This window comes from Trachypithecus francoisi, unplaced genomic scaffold, assembly GCF_009764315.1.
Source record: "Trachypithecus francoisi isolate TF-2019V2 unplaced genomic scaffold, Tfra_2.0 Lachesis_group5, whole genome shotgun sequence".
In the NCBI taxonomy this organism is placed as follows: domain Eukaryota; kingdom Metazoa; phylum Chordata; class Mammalia; order Primates; family Cercopithecidae; genus Trachypithecus; species Trachypithecus francoisi.
The window spans coordinates 106,277,997-106,291,808 of NW_022681470.1; the positions used below are offsets into that span (position 1 = coordinate 106,277,997).

Sequence of the window (13,812 nt, forward strand, 5' to 3'; positions counted from 1 at the left end):
CCCAATTAAAAGATACAGACTGGCAAATTGGATTAAGAGTCAAGACCCATTGGTGTGCTATATTCAGGAGACCCATCTTATGTGCAAAGACACACATAGGCTCAAAATAAAGGGATGGAGGAATATTTACTAAGCAAATGGAAAGCAAAAAGAAGCAGGGTTGCAATCCTAGTCCCTGATAAAACAGACTTTAAACCAACAAAGATCAAAAAACACAAAGACGGATATTACATAATGGTAAAGGGATCAATGCAACAAGAAGAGCTAACTATCTTAAATATATATGCACCCAATACAGGAGCACTAGATTCATAAAGTAAATTCTTAGAGACCTACAAAGAGACTTAGACTCCCACATAGTAATAGTGGGAGATTTTAACACTGTCAATATTAGACAGATCAATGAGACAGAAAATTAGCAAGAATATTCAGGACTTGAACTCATCTCTGGACCAAGCAGACCTAATGGACATCTACAGAACTCTCCACCCCAAATCAACAGAATATACATTCTTCTCAGCACCGCATCACACTTGTTCTAAAATTGACCACATAATTGGAAGTGAAACACTCCCCAGCAAATGCAAAAGAATGGAAATCATAACAAACAGTCTCTCAGACCACAGTGCAATCAAATTAGAACTCAGGATTAAGAAACTCACTCAAAACTTCACTACTACATGGAAACTGAACAACCTGCTACTGAATGACTACTGGGTAAATAATGAAATTAAGGCAGAAATAAATAAGTTCTTTGAAACCAATGAGAACAAAGACAAAAGGTACCAGAATCTCTGGTATACAGCCAAAGCAGTGTTTAGAGGGAAATTTATAGCACTTAATGCCCACAGGAGAAAGCAGGAAAGATCTAAAATTGACACCCTAACATCACAATTAAAGGAACTAGAGAATCAAGAGCAAACAAATTCAAAAGTTAGCAGAAGACAAGAAATCACTAAGATCAGAGCAGAACTGAAGGAGGTAGAGACACAAAAAAGCCTTCAAAAAATCAAATAAACCAAAAGCTGTTTTTTTGAAAAGATTAACAAAATACATAGACCACTAGCCAGACCAATAAAGAATAAAGTAGAGAAGAATCAACTAGACACAATAATAAATGATAAAGGGGATATCATCTCTGATCCCACAGAAATACATCAGAGAATACTATAAACACCTCTACACAAGTAAACTGGAAAATCTAGAAGAGATGGGTAAATTCCTGGACACATCCACTCTCCCAAGACTAAACCAGGAAGAAGTTGAATCCCTGAATAGATCAATAATAAGTTCTGAAATTAAGGCAGTAATTAATAGCCTACCAACCAAAAAAGCCTGGGACCAGACAGATTCACAGCCGAATTCTACCAGAGGTACAGAGGAGCTGGTACCATTGCTTCTGAAACTGTTCCAAACAATAGAAAAAGAAGGACTCCTCCCTAACTCATTTTATGAGGCTGGCATCATCCTGATACTGAAACCTGGCAGAAACACAACAAAAAAGAGAAAATTTCAGGCCAGTATCCCTGATGAACAGCAATGCGAAAATCCTCAATAAATTACCGGCAAACCAAATGCAGCAGCACATCAAAAAGCTTATCCACCATGATCAAGTTGGCTTTATCCTTGTCATGCAAGGCTGGTTCAACATATGCAAATCAGTAAACATAATCCATCACATAAACAGAACCAATGACAAAACCCACATGATTATCTCAATAGATGCAGAAAAGGCCTTTGATAAAATTCAACACCGCTTTATGCTAAAAACTCTCAATAAACTAGGTATTGATGGAACGTATCTCGAAATAGTAAGACCTATTTATGACAAACCCACAGCAAATATCATACTGAATGGGCAAAAGCTGGAAGCATTCACTTTGAAAACTGGCACAAGATAAGGATGCTGTCTCTTACTACTCCTGTTCAACATAGTATTGGAAGTTCTGGCCAGGGCAATTAGGCAAGAGAAAGAAATAAAGGGTATTCAAATAGGAAGAGAGGAAGTCAAATTGTCTCTGTTTGCAGATGACATGATTGTATATTTAGAAAATCCTATCGTCTCAGCCCAAAATCTTCGTAGGCTGATAAGCAACTTCAGCAAAGTCTCAGGATACAAAACCAAAGTGCAAAAATCACAAACATTCCTATATGCCAAAAACAGACAAACCAAGAGCCAAAGCATGAGTGAACTCCCATTCACTACAAAGAGAGTAAAATACCTAGGAATATAACTTATAAGGGATGTGAAGAACCTTTTCAAAGAGAACTGCAAACCACTGCTCAAGGAAATAAGAGAGGACACAAACAAATGTAAAAACATTCCATGCTCATGGATAGGAAGAATCAATATCATGAAAATGGCCATACTGCCCAAAGTAATTTGTAGATTTAATGCTATCCCCATCAAGCTACCATTGACTTTCTTCACAGAATTAGAAAAAACTACTTTAAATTTCATATGGAACCACAAAGGAGTTCATATAGCCAAGACAATCCTAAGCAAAAAGCTGGAGGCATCACACTACCTGACTTGAAACTATACTACAAGGCTACAGTAACCAAAACAGCATGGTACTGGTACCAAACCAGATATATAGACCAATGGAACAGAACAGAGGCCTCAGAAATAATGCCAAACATGTACAACCCTCCGATCTTTGACAAACCCGACAAAAACAAGCAATGGGGAAAGGATTCCTTATTTAATAAATGGTGTTGGGAAAACTGGCTAGCCGTATGCAGAAAACTGAAACTGGACCCCTTCCTTACACCTTATACAAAAATTAACTCAAGATGGATTAAAGGTTTAAACGTAAGATCTAATACCATAAAAATCATAGAAGAAAACCTAGGCAATACCATTCAGAACATAGGCATGGGCAAAGACTTCAAGACTAAAATACCAAAAGCAATGGCAACAAAAGCCAAAACTCACAAATGGGATCTAATTAAACTAAAAAGTTTCTGCACAGCAAAAGAAACTATCATCAGAGTGAACAGGCAACCTACAGAATGGGAGAAAATTTTGGCAATCTGTGCATCTGACAAAGGGCTCATATCCAGAATCTACAAGGAACTTAAACAAATTTAGAAGAAAAAACCCCATCAAAAAGTGGGCGAAGGATATGAACAGACACTTCTCAAAAGAAGACATTTATGCAGCCAACAAACATATTAAAAAAAAGCTCATCATCGCTGGTCATTAGAGAAATGCAAATCAAAACCACAATGAGATACAGTCTCATGCCAGTTAGAATGGCCATGATTAAAAAGTCAGGAAACAACAGATGCTGGAGAGGATGTGGAAAAATAGGAATGCTTTTACACTGTTGGTCTGAGCGTAAATTAGTTCAACCATTGTGGAAGACAGTGTGGCAATTCCTGGAGGATCTAGAACCAGAAATACCATTTGACCCAGCCATCCCATTACTGGGTATATACCCAAAGGATTACAAATCAGGCTCTTATAAAGACACATGCACACTTATGTTTACTGCAGCATTGTTCACAAGAGCAAAGACTTTGAACCAACACAAATGCCCATCAGTGATAGACTGGATAAAGAAAATGTGGCACATATACACCATGGAATACCATGCAGCCATGAAAAAAGGAAGGGTTATGTCCTTTGCAGGGTCATGGATGAAGCTAGAAACTATCATTCTCAGCAGACTAACACAGGAAGGGAAAACCAAACACTGCATGTTCTCACTCATAAGTGGGAGTTGAACAGTGAGAACACATGGACACAGGGAGGGGAACATCACACACCAGGGCCTGCTGGTGGGCTAGGGGTGGCATAGCATTAGGAGAAATACCTAATGTAGATGACAGGTTGATGGGTGCAGCAAACCACCATGGCACATGTATACCTATGTAACAAACCTGCACGTTCTGCACATGCATCCCAGAACTTGAAGTATAATTTTTAAAATGCCATTTACTGTCCATTTTTCTCCAACGATCTTAAGTGTTCAAGCTGAAAAGGTAAGCATTGGAAAGCTCAGGAACTGAATGATGGAGGCCTGCCCTAGCTCAAGATTACTGTCACCATGTGGTTTAGCCTCATTTGGCTCTTGCCCGAAGTTGAGTGCTCCAGCTTATCTTTAATTAGTAATAAAAGTAATATTGTGGGTGCCACATGCCACTTCTTTGTTTCACTAGTATATTTGTTGCAAACTCAATGTGCGAAGTGAGGTACTATGCCCTGGATGATCTCAAGACTCTGTGTTCCACAAATGCATACAGATATTTCTCCCTTCTCATTCTCACAGCTTTCCCAAATCTTGGTATGCTGCAGTGATATGATGATATGTATGTTTTGGTTTTCATCCACGGTGGTTCCTGGCTCACATCTCCTGTGAGATTCTTATTTCCTAAGTGACTAGGGCAGTAAGGATATCTTTTGTTCAAGTATTTGGCTTTTTGTCCTTGATTCCTGAAGCAGCTCTGGAAACAGTTTTAGCGTGATAAAGGTGAAAGACAGTCTTTTGTTATTTATAACAAATGCTTTTCACCCACACCTGAGCTTATGTTAATGAGGCAATTTTTGAGAAGTCCCTAGATAACACTTTGTAGGACTGGTGGAGAGACACTGGTTGTCAGGGAAACCAATCCTGTAGTCACAGGGTTGAAAGGTTCTGCCTGTGGTATTTATACATTATTGAGGAGTTAGGATGCAAATAACCAATAGGAAGCAACAAGGTGAACATTCAAATTGAGTGCTGTGGGAATTCAAGCAGGAGAAACTGTTTTCTGTTTGGGAGACCTGTGGAAGGCTTCGTGCAACTGGTGGCTTTTCAACTGGGGCTTGGTGGATAGGAAAAATTTTGGTGGGTAACTGAGAAGAAAAAATAAACTTAGTTTCTTCCTAATGTGCTCTCACAATACAGAATTCTTTTCAGATTCCGCTGTAGGAGTATTTCCCCACACACCAAGCTAGCAATCAATTCTGCAGCAGATACCAGCTGAGTGGAGAGGGAGGTGAAGGTTAAGCTGATCACAGTGACCAATGATTTAATCAATCATGCCTCTATAATGAAGCTTCTATAAAAACCCCAAAGGACTGGGTTTGGGTAACTACCAGATAGGCGAACACATGGAAGCTTCCAGGACAGTGAAGAAGAACATATCCATGTGTCTAGAGGGTGGCGGAGCCCAAGTCCACCAAGATGGAAACCTCTGCATGCCACCCTTCCAGACCTCCTGCTGTGTGTCTCTTCATCTGACTGTTGATTTGTATTATTTCAAATATCCTTTATCACAACATAAGTGTTTCCCTGAGTTCTGTGATCCACTGTAACAAATTAATCGAATCTGATGAGGGTGTTGTGGGAACCCTGATTTATAGCCAGTTGGCCATAAGTTCCAGAGTCCTGGACTTGCGACTGGCCTAAGTGAGGGCATTCTTGGAGGCTGAGCCCTCAGCCTGTGGGTCTTGACACTCTCCAAGTCCATAGTGTCAGAACTGATTTGAATTAGAGGATACCCGAGTGATGTCTCCTGCAGAATTGCTTGCTTGCTTGGTCTTTGGGAAAATCCCTTACACATGTGGTCAGAGAAGCATTCTGCGTTGTGAGAGTACAGTAAGAAGAAACTGAGTTTGTTTTTTCTTCTCAGCTAGCCACTGAAATTTTTCCTGTTCATCAAGACCCAATTCAAATGCCACCTGTTTCATGAAGCCTTTCCCAGGTCTCCCAACCAGAAGACAGTTTCTTCTATTTGAATTGCCATAGCACTCTGATTTTTTTACATTCACCTTGTTGCTTTGTATTGGTTATTTGTGTCTTATTTCCTCAATAATGTGTAAATACCATGTCTTATTTATCTTTTTTCTATCACAGATCTTTTCACATAGTAGTTACTTTCTAAAATACTTAACACATGAATAAATGACTATAAAATACTTTTGGTCCCTGGAAAGTTAATACTTTAACCAGAGAACAATCTAATTACAGAGTTTTTATATATGCATATAAAGGTTGTTAACAGAAGATAATACATAAAATGCTAAATGTATTAAAAGCACACTTTTTAAAAGAAGTTACTTAACCAACCTCAAGAATTATGAATAAACCCCAAATAACAGGAGTTAAGTGAGAAAGGCCTCTGATCTACAAAATAGACTGTGCAAAGTCTATGCCTTAAAGTGGAGAGAGTTGATAAACAAGAGAATCCCTCATATCCCACTTAGATACTGTTTACACTTAGTTTACTAACAATTCTAATAAACTTTACTATCTGATTCACTATAGATTAGCAACACATCAAAAAGAGAGTCAGGCAATGACCTCAGGAAGACCCCAGGGACTGCAAAGAGGATCACTATGAGGATTGTTTAATTCCAGAGCTCATGCCCTTCTCTTTCACTCCTGGCACACTACACATCACACAATAATGGCTAGGGACGCACAGTGCCTTCGTTGTAAAAGGCGAGATGGTCCTTCTGTATACAGTACTCTATTTCAGAAGACAGAGAAGATGTACAATAAATATCAGAAAAATTTCCATCCAAAATGTTTGAAATGTTAAAAAGTGCCAGTTTTTTAAAGGGTCATTTTTTGTAAAATCTACATATGTTTATTTTATGTCTGCTGGTTAATAATGCCAGTGATGAGGTGCTACAGTATGGGTCATTAGTGCCCAGCGAGAGAGTCACACAAGCCTGGGTGGTCAGGGAAAGCTTCCCAAGGGAGGGTCAATTTGTCCTCGCCTTGAGGAAAGAGAAATGGAACAGGCATAGATGGAGGACAGTGGCTGGATCCCAGGTGCTCAGTCTGTACATGTTGAAGAATGGTTCGACAATGTTTCTGTTTGGAGTATGGGCCAGAGAGAGGAAAAGCAATGCCTGGTATTTACTCAAGGGTAGGGAGCAGGGCAGTCAGGGTGAAGGTAAAGGCTTATGCTAAGACAAAGAGGATTCAAATTTGAGTGGCTAGGATTAGAAGGTAGAGAACCTGGAATCCAGCACTAATGTTTGGATTTTTTTTGTTTGTTTGTTTTCCTTAAGAGTACGTGCTCAGGCACCACAGATAAACCTGAAATGTTCTTTCCTAGTGTTTTAAAATTTCATTTTTATTTAAGTCTATTTTTTAGAAACAGTCTCACTGTATTGCCCAGGCTGGACTCAAACTCCTGATCTCCAGCAATCTTCCCACCTCAGCCTCTGGGACTATAGGTGCATGCCGCAGTGCCTGACTTCTATGATATCTACTTCTGGTATCTACTATGTGCTAGGCAATATGTTAGCCACTAGAGATATAAAACTAGGTAATGTAACATTGATCAGTGATTCAACAATTAATTCAACAAACATTTATTGAGCACTCACTGTGTACCAGTTACTATTCTAGGCTCTGGGGATATATTAAAACAAACTAAAGCTTCTGTACTCAGAGAGTTCATATTTTAGTGGGGAGAGATGGACACATGAGCATCATGTGTAGTATGTCCGATGGTAATGAGTGCTAAAGAGAAAAATAAAGCAGGAAAGTACATGGAGAAGTCAAGTGAGAGTGCATACAGCACTCTCCTGGAGGAGCTCAGACACTCCAGGGCGAGACTGCTATATAAATAAAGTCTTGCTATCAAATATCATAGTGCTGATAGTGCCAGTGCTATGACAGAGACCAGAGGCAGGATGGGAGCACCATGGGAGCACAGAGAGAAGGCCTAGCTCAGTCTGCAGAAGTGGCATGGCTTCACCTAGTTGTGACTCTGGAACCGGAAGGAAAAGGGTGTATTTGGCAGATCAAGGGGGAGGGAGCATTCTGGGCCAAGGCACAGAAGTGTGACAGAGTAAGTCCAGGAAGGCACATTTGTGGCTTCCGTGCTAATGGACTTCACAGGCCTGAAGAAACAAGGTGCGGAATGTGGGGGTGTTTCAGGGGAAGGAGAGGCAGGTACAGAGTGTTGAAGCAGGACGGCTCTATGGGGTGCCTGTTGGCAGTTTGGCATCATGGGAGCATAAGGGAGGATCAGGCTGGGATATGGGGGAGAAGGTGGGGATGGGCCTGGAACAGGAGCAGCGCCAAAGCTCAGAGGGCCCTGCATGGCAGGCTTAGAAGTTTAGATTTTGGCCAATCCCAATGGCTCACATTGATAATCCCAGCACTTTGGGAGGCTAAGGCAGGAGGATCACTTGAACCCAGGAGTTTGAGACCAGTCTGAGCAACATAGTGAGGCTCTGTTTCTACAGAAATTTTAAAAAAAATTAGCTGGGTATGGTGGCTCATGCCTGTAGTCCCAGCTACAAGGGAGGCTGAGGTGGCAGGATTGCTTGAGCCCAACAGTTTGGGATTACAGTGAGAATGAGCTGTATGATTGTACCACTGCACTCCAGCCTGGGCAACAGAGTAAAATGCTGTTTCCAAAAACAAACGAAAAAAGTTCAGATTTTATCTGGTGGACAATGGGGAGCTATTGGGTTTTTATAGACAGGGATAAGATCTTGACTGCAGTGTGGAGAGTGGCTTGGTGGGAGGGAAAAGTAAAGGCGGGGAGACCAAATGGGAGGCTGGTGAGACCATAGGAAGCCCAAAGAGGCCAATAGGCCTTAGTTAATGCAGCCTTCACAGACAAAGCTCAATCACAAATGGGGAACCAGGCAGAGGAAGAAGCTCAAGGAGAAAAGGTTAGTTTAATTCTAGGCATGTTGAGTGTAAGGGACCTGTAGGATGTGCAGGTACAAAGAATAATAGTTCACATTACTGATCGTTCATTATGTGTCAGGCACTGTGCTGAGCATTTCATATCTTCTTTATTCCTCACTACAACTGATGATGTCGGCAGATTTTACAAAGAGAAAAACTCAAGCACAGAAAGCTTAACTTGCTTGAGATCAACAGCTGCTAACTGGTGGGGCCAGGCTTTGAACCCAGACTGGCTGACCATAGATTCCTCATTTTTGATCCATAAGCTATACTGCTTTCTAACAGTATACATTTAGAACTCAGGAGAAGATAGGCTAGTGATAGTGACTATAGGTTTCAGAGATTCCTTATAGCTGGCAATGCAGTAGAGAAAAGAACAAGAAGTGGGTAGAGGAATACAGACCGTGTGAAGCAGAGATAAGACAGGGAGTGTGGCATGGGCTGTTGTTTTGTTTTGACATGAGAAACCCTGAAACCTTTGTGTAGATCAGAGAGAAGCAACCAGACGGGTTCAAAATTCAAGAAGGGGTAACTTGTGGGACAAAGAAGATGTGTGATGGAGAGCACAGGTGGAAAGACTAGCCTTGTACAGATGTGAGACCACTGGTGAGTGCAGGAGGTCAAAGGTGTCTCAGTATTTGCCATGAGGTAGGAGGCAAAAAGCTCCGCCAGAATCAGCAGGGCCAGGAGATACAGTCAGCCAAGAAATAGAGCCAGCTGGGAGAAGACATGTATCTGATGGTTTCTCAGGGTTCTTTGAGAATTTGATTGCCAATGGGATGGAAACCACTGAAAAACTGCACATCCCTCCAATTTTTGCAGACAATTTGAATGGGCCCTTCAAATTGAGAAAATTGCCAAGGGACCAAATTGGTTCCTTGCAGTGACCCTAGACATAGCAGTCTCTAACGGCTCTTCTGTGTCCAAGAATTTTTATCTTTGATAGGCTGAGTTTGAGGTGAGGGTGTGATGTCCAAGAGCAAACTTGAAAAAGCAGTTGAATGGTGGGATTTTCTACTAAATAGCCTTGCCTGGGTTTGAAAGTGTAGTATATAAACAGGAAACAAGCTTGTTCTGTGGAAAGCCACTGGCCCACGGGAGCCTAAGCAAGTAGTCATGGTCTGTGGACCAAGTGCAGTAACTCCCAGGAACACCGGCCACTGGTGTCCCTCCAGGCTTCTCTGCAGGCCCTGGCAGGCAGGCCCACTCCCAGACCCAGTGGCTAGTGTTACCTTGGGGATTGGGAGGGACCCAATATGAGATAGAGATCTCAGGTTGCAAAAGTGGGATCTTGCCAAGACTGTAGCCAACCTCTCACTTTGGCAGCCTTGTTATCATTGAAAAGGATACAAGTCAAGCGGAGAGAAAGAGTCTGATAAAGACACTAGTCAGTGCTGTGGCCTTAGGGCTACTGGGTGCTCCCCAGATGATTCCACTTGCCGGAGCAGTGCAAAGGATCACACTCAGGGCCAGTCATGGGCAGAGCTGCTCCAGGCTAATACCACCTTCGAGAGACCCGGAAGTTTCTTCTCTAATGTTGTTTATTTCATTTGTGGCATCATCATCAGTAATTCATTAACTATTTATGAGAAACACTTGAATAACACACCACTTACAGTGTTGAACTAATTATTTGGACTGACACCAGGTGGCATTATTTCCCCAGGGTGAACCAGCCTCCAGAGCTTCTGGCCCAAGCTCAGACTCCTTCTGGCTGTGGAGGAAATGCAGGCATGCAAAGAAGGCCTTGGCTCCTGGTCTGCAAGCAGTCCGCCCTCCCTTCTGAGTTACAAGTGGTCTCCATGGGAGCTGCAGAGGGGAGGGTAGGTCCAGGCATAGTAGGACAACACTGTCGACCCATCTTAGCAGTCAGGCTTTGTATTAATCATGCCTATTTATTTTCTGGATTTCTGATGCCTTTGACATCTGGAGGCCTGCTTCCCAGGGCTAGTTAGTTCCTAGTGATAGTAAAGGCTCACCCATAAGCATCCTTTCTGTGTGCAAAGGAATCAATTCAGAGCCTGTACCCCAACCAACTCTTTTACTGAGCTCTTGCATGGGTCAGATACTGGGCCATTATCCCCCTGCCCAAATCATTCCAGGGTCAGGTACCAGACAAATAGAGACTGTCCTTATACCCCAGAGCCTGCTGACATTATTTAAACTAGCCAATCCTACGCCTGTTTACCCTGCTTGGCCTGTTTCTTCCCATAGCGACCACAATAAAAGCTCTTGTCCATGTTTCCTGCCTGCTCTGTCTGCCTCCCGGCCAACTGTGGTACGTTCCTGTGTAGCCTTGCACAGCATGGCATGTGTTCTCCCCTTAGGAACTATGAGGAACCAACTGTCTTTTCAATGGCAATTGTCTCCTGATCTGTTGGCCTCACCATACCCCAGTATAATAAAACCTACTTTTTTTTAAAGACGAGTCTCACTCTGTTGCCCAGGCTGGAGTACAGTGGCGTGATCTCAGCTTACTGCAACCTCTGCCTCTCAGGTTCAAGCAATTCTTCTGCCCTTAGCCTCCCAAGTAACTGGGATTACAGGGATGTGCCACCACACCCAGCTAATTTTTGTATTTTTAATAGACACGGGGTTTACCAAGTTGACCAGGCTGGTTTTGAACTCTTGACCTCAGGTGATCCGCCCGCCTTGGCCTCCCTAAGTGTTGGGATTGCAGGCATGAGCCAGTGTGCCTGGCCCCATAAAACCTACATTTTAAAAAAGGATTTGTATTCAATCTTTCCTGATATGTGAACTATATAAATGAACAGACAGAAGCAATTAATATTTATTGTGTTTTTACAACGTGTCAGGCATTGTAATAGTCATTTTTTATCTATTACTTATTTAATGGTAATTTCTAAAATCAAGTAGGTTAAATAACTTTACCAATGTCGCAAGACAGGCTAAACTCAGGTCTTCTGGTTCTCAGCTCAGGAATTTCCTACCACACTGTTTGTAGATAACTAAGACAAATCTCTTTTTTTCTTTCTTTCCTTCTCTCTTTCTTTCTTTCTTTCTTTCTTTCTTTCTTTTTCTTTCTTTCTTTCCTTTCTCTTTCTTTCTTTCTCTCTCTCTCTTTCTTTCTTTTGTGTTTTTTTGGCAGAGATGGGGTCTTGCTATGTTGCCCAGATTGGTTCAGACTTCTCCCCATCAGCCTCTCAAGTAGCTATGACTACAGGTGTGTGCCACCGTGCCCATCAGATTTCTTTTCTCTTTTCTTTTCTTTTTTTTTTTTTTTTGAGGTGAAGTTTTGTTCTTGTTGCCAAGGCTGGAGTGCAGTGGCATGATCTTGACTGACTACAACCTCCGTATCCCAGGTTCAAGTGATTCTCCTGCCTCAGCCTCCCAAGTAGCTGGGATTACAGGTGCCTGCCAACACACTCAGTTAATTTTTGTATTTTTAGTAGAGATGGGGTTTTACTGTGTGGGCCAGGCTGGTCTCAAACTCCTGACCTTGGGTGATCCACTCTCCTTGGCCTCCCAAAGTGCTGGGATTACAAGCATGAGCCACCATGCCCAGCAGATTTCTTTTTGTTGTTTCTTTATTCCCCTTTCTTTCCCTGATTAATGATCACTGTCCAATCCTCCACTTTTCTACCTATCCCTTTCTTAAAAAAAAAAAAAAAAAAAATTCCTCTGCAGCATTATTTGTTGGTTTTCTCCCCTCCCAGGTGAAAATATGAAATACAAATAATTATAAATTACAGACTATAACAAGTTTTTTCATTTTGATTACAATGACTTTAAGTTCGGATCTTAATATTTTTATGTTTTTGAGTTTAACAATACAGTCTTCACACATGTACTTTGTTTTAAATGTTTTTTTAAAAAACATGAGGGCCATGATAGACTAACAGGGCCAGATTTATTCTCCCACCTGAAATAACTATGAATTAGGACAAAACTTAAGAAACAACAAGATTCAAGAAATTGGACATCAGGTAACAAAAGACCATGATTCTTGAGAGATGGAAAACAAATTAGGTATTTCCTACAGTTGTCACAGCTTGCTGTCTAGAGGGAATTTTTAGGTTGTACAGGGAGAGGAAACCCAGGCACAGACTATTGATCTCCTTGTCTTGAAGAGGGAGGCCTTGGATTTCAAGGAGGCCAAGGAGACTAGAGTTTGCAGTACAGAGTAACAGAGATGAGAGGGCTGCAGAGAAAGAAAACCCTAGAAATCTACAGCAAATCCCCTCAAGCATTCAACCGAGTCCTGTTGAGTGCAGGTGTGTGAGGAGAAGATCCTCTGAACGGATAAGAGAGAACAGTACCTAGAACTCACACAGGAATGTAAATAGTGCCTGTTATGACCAGCCAGACTGGAAAACCTCAGTTTATGGAGCACTGGCTGGTGTAATCAGAAAGGTATTGCCTCAGTAGTGGGACAAAAAGCCCCTAGTTGAAACATTGCTCAGGTTGTGCCAAACAAAGCTTAGAAGCAAGACCTGAAAGTGTCAAATTCTTCTAGTAACTCTGTATTACAGAACAAAGTTCAAGAATATTTATAAGAATATTTATGAAATTCACAAATATCTATCACCCAATAAAGAAAATGTATAATGACTGAGATCCTATAAAAATTACCAACCTATAAAGAAGTATACAGGAGAAAGTGAGCCATAACAGGGAGGACAATATATCAATTGAAACTCACAGAACTGACATAGATGATGGAAGTAGAAAAACAGCATCAAAATGGTCATCTTAAATTGTATCTCATATGTTCAGAAATATAGGTGAAAGATTAAACACGTTAAGTAGAGAAATGAAAGACGTAAAATGAACCCAAGAGCATGGTAATGGGTTCATTGGGGGCCCTTCTCTATGGGCTTTATAGCATACCCAAGCCAGTGTGAACTTCAGCCTTGAATGATTGCCCACCCTCCTTCCCATGGGCTGTGAGTACTGAAGGGGGTTGCCCACTGTCAAATAAGCAAAAACATCCAAGTTGAGCTTCTAGAGGTGAAAGTTATAATTTCTGAAATAAAAATTACACTGGATAGGTTAACAAAAGGTAAGACATTGCAGAAAAAAATTAATAAACTTGAGGACATAGCAATAGAAAGTATCCAAAATGAAACACAGAGGGAAGGCCAGTCATGGTGGTTCATGCCTGTAATCCCAGCACTTTGGGAGGCTGAGGTGGGCA

At 41.5% G+C, this 13,812-nt stretch overlaps 1 non-coding gene across 1 annotated transcript; it reads left to right on the plus strand.

Moving 5' to 3' along the window:
• The first annotated feature begins 13,454 nt into the window (after positions 1 to 13,454).
• LOC117077052 lies at positions 13,455 to 13,588 on the plus strand. Its single transcript, XR_004434642.1, has one exon. It is a non-coding gene; the product is annotated as a small nucleolar RNA SNORA42/SNORA80 family (small nucleolar RNA).
• Positions 13,589 to 13,812: the final 224 nt, after the last annotated feature.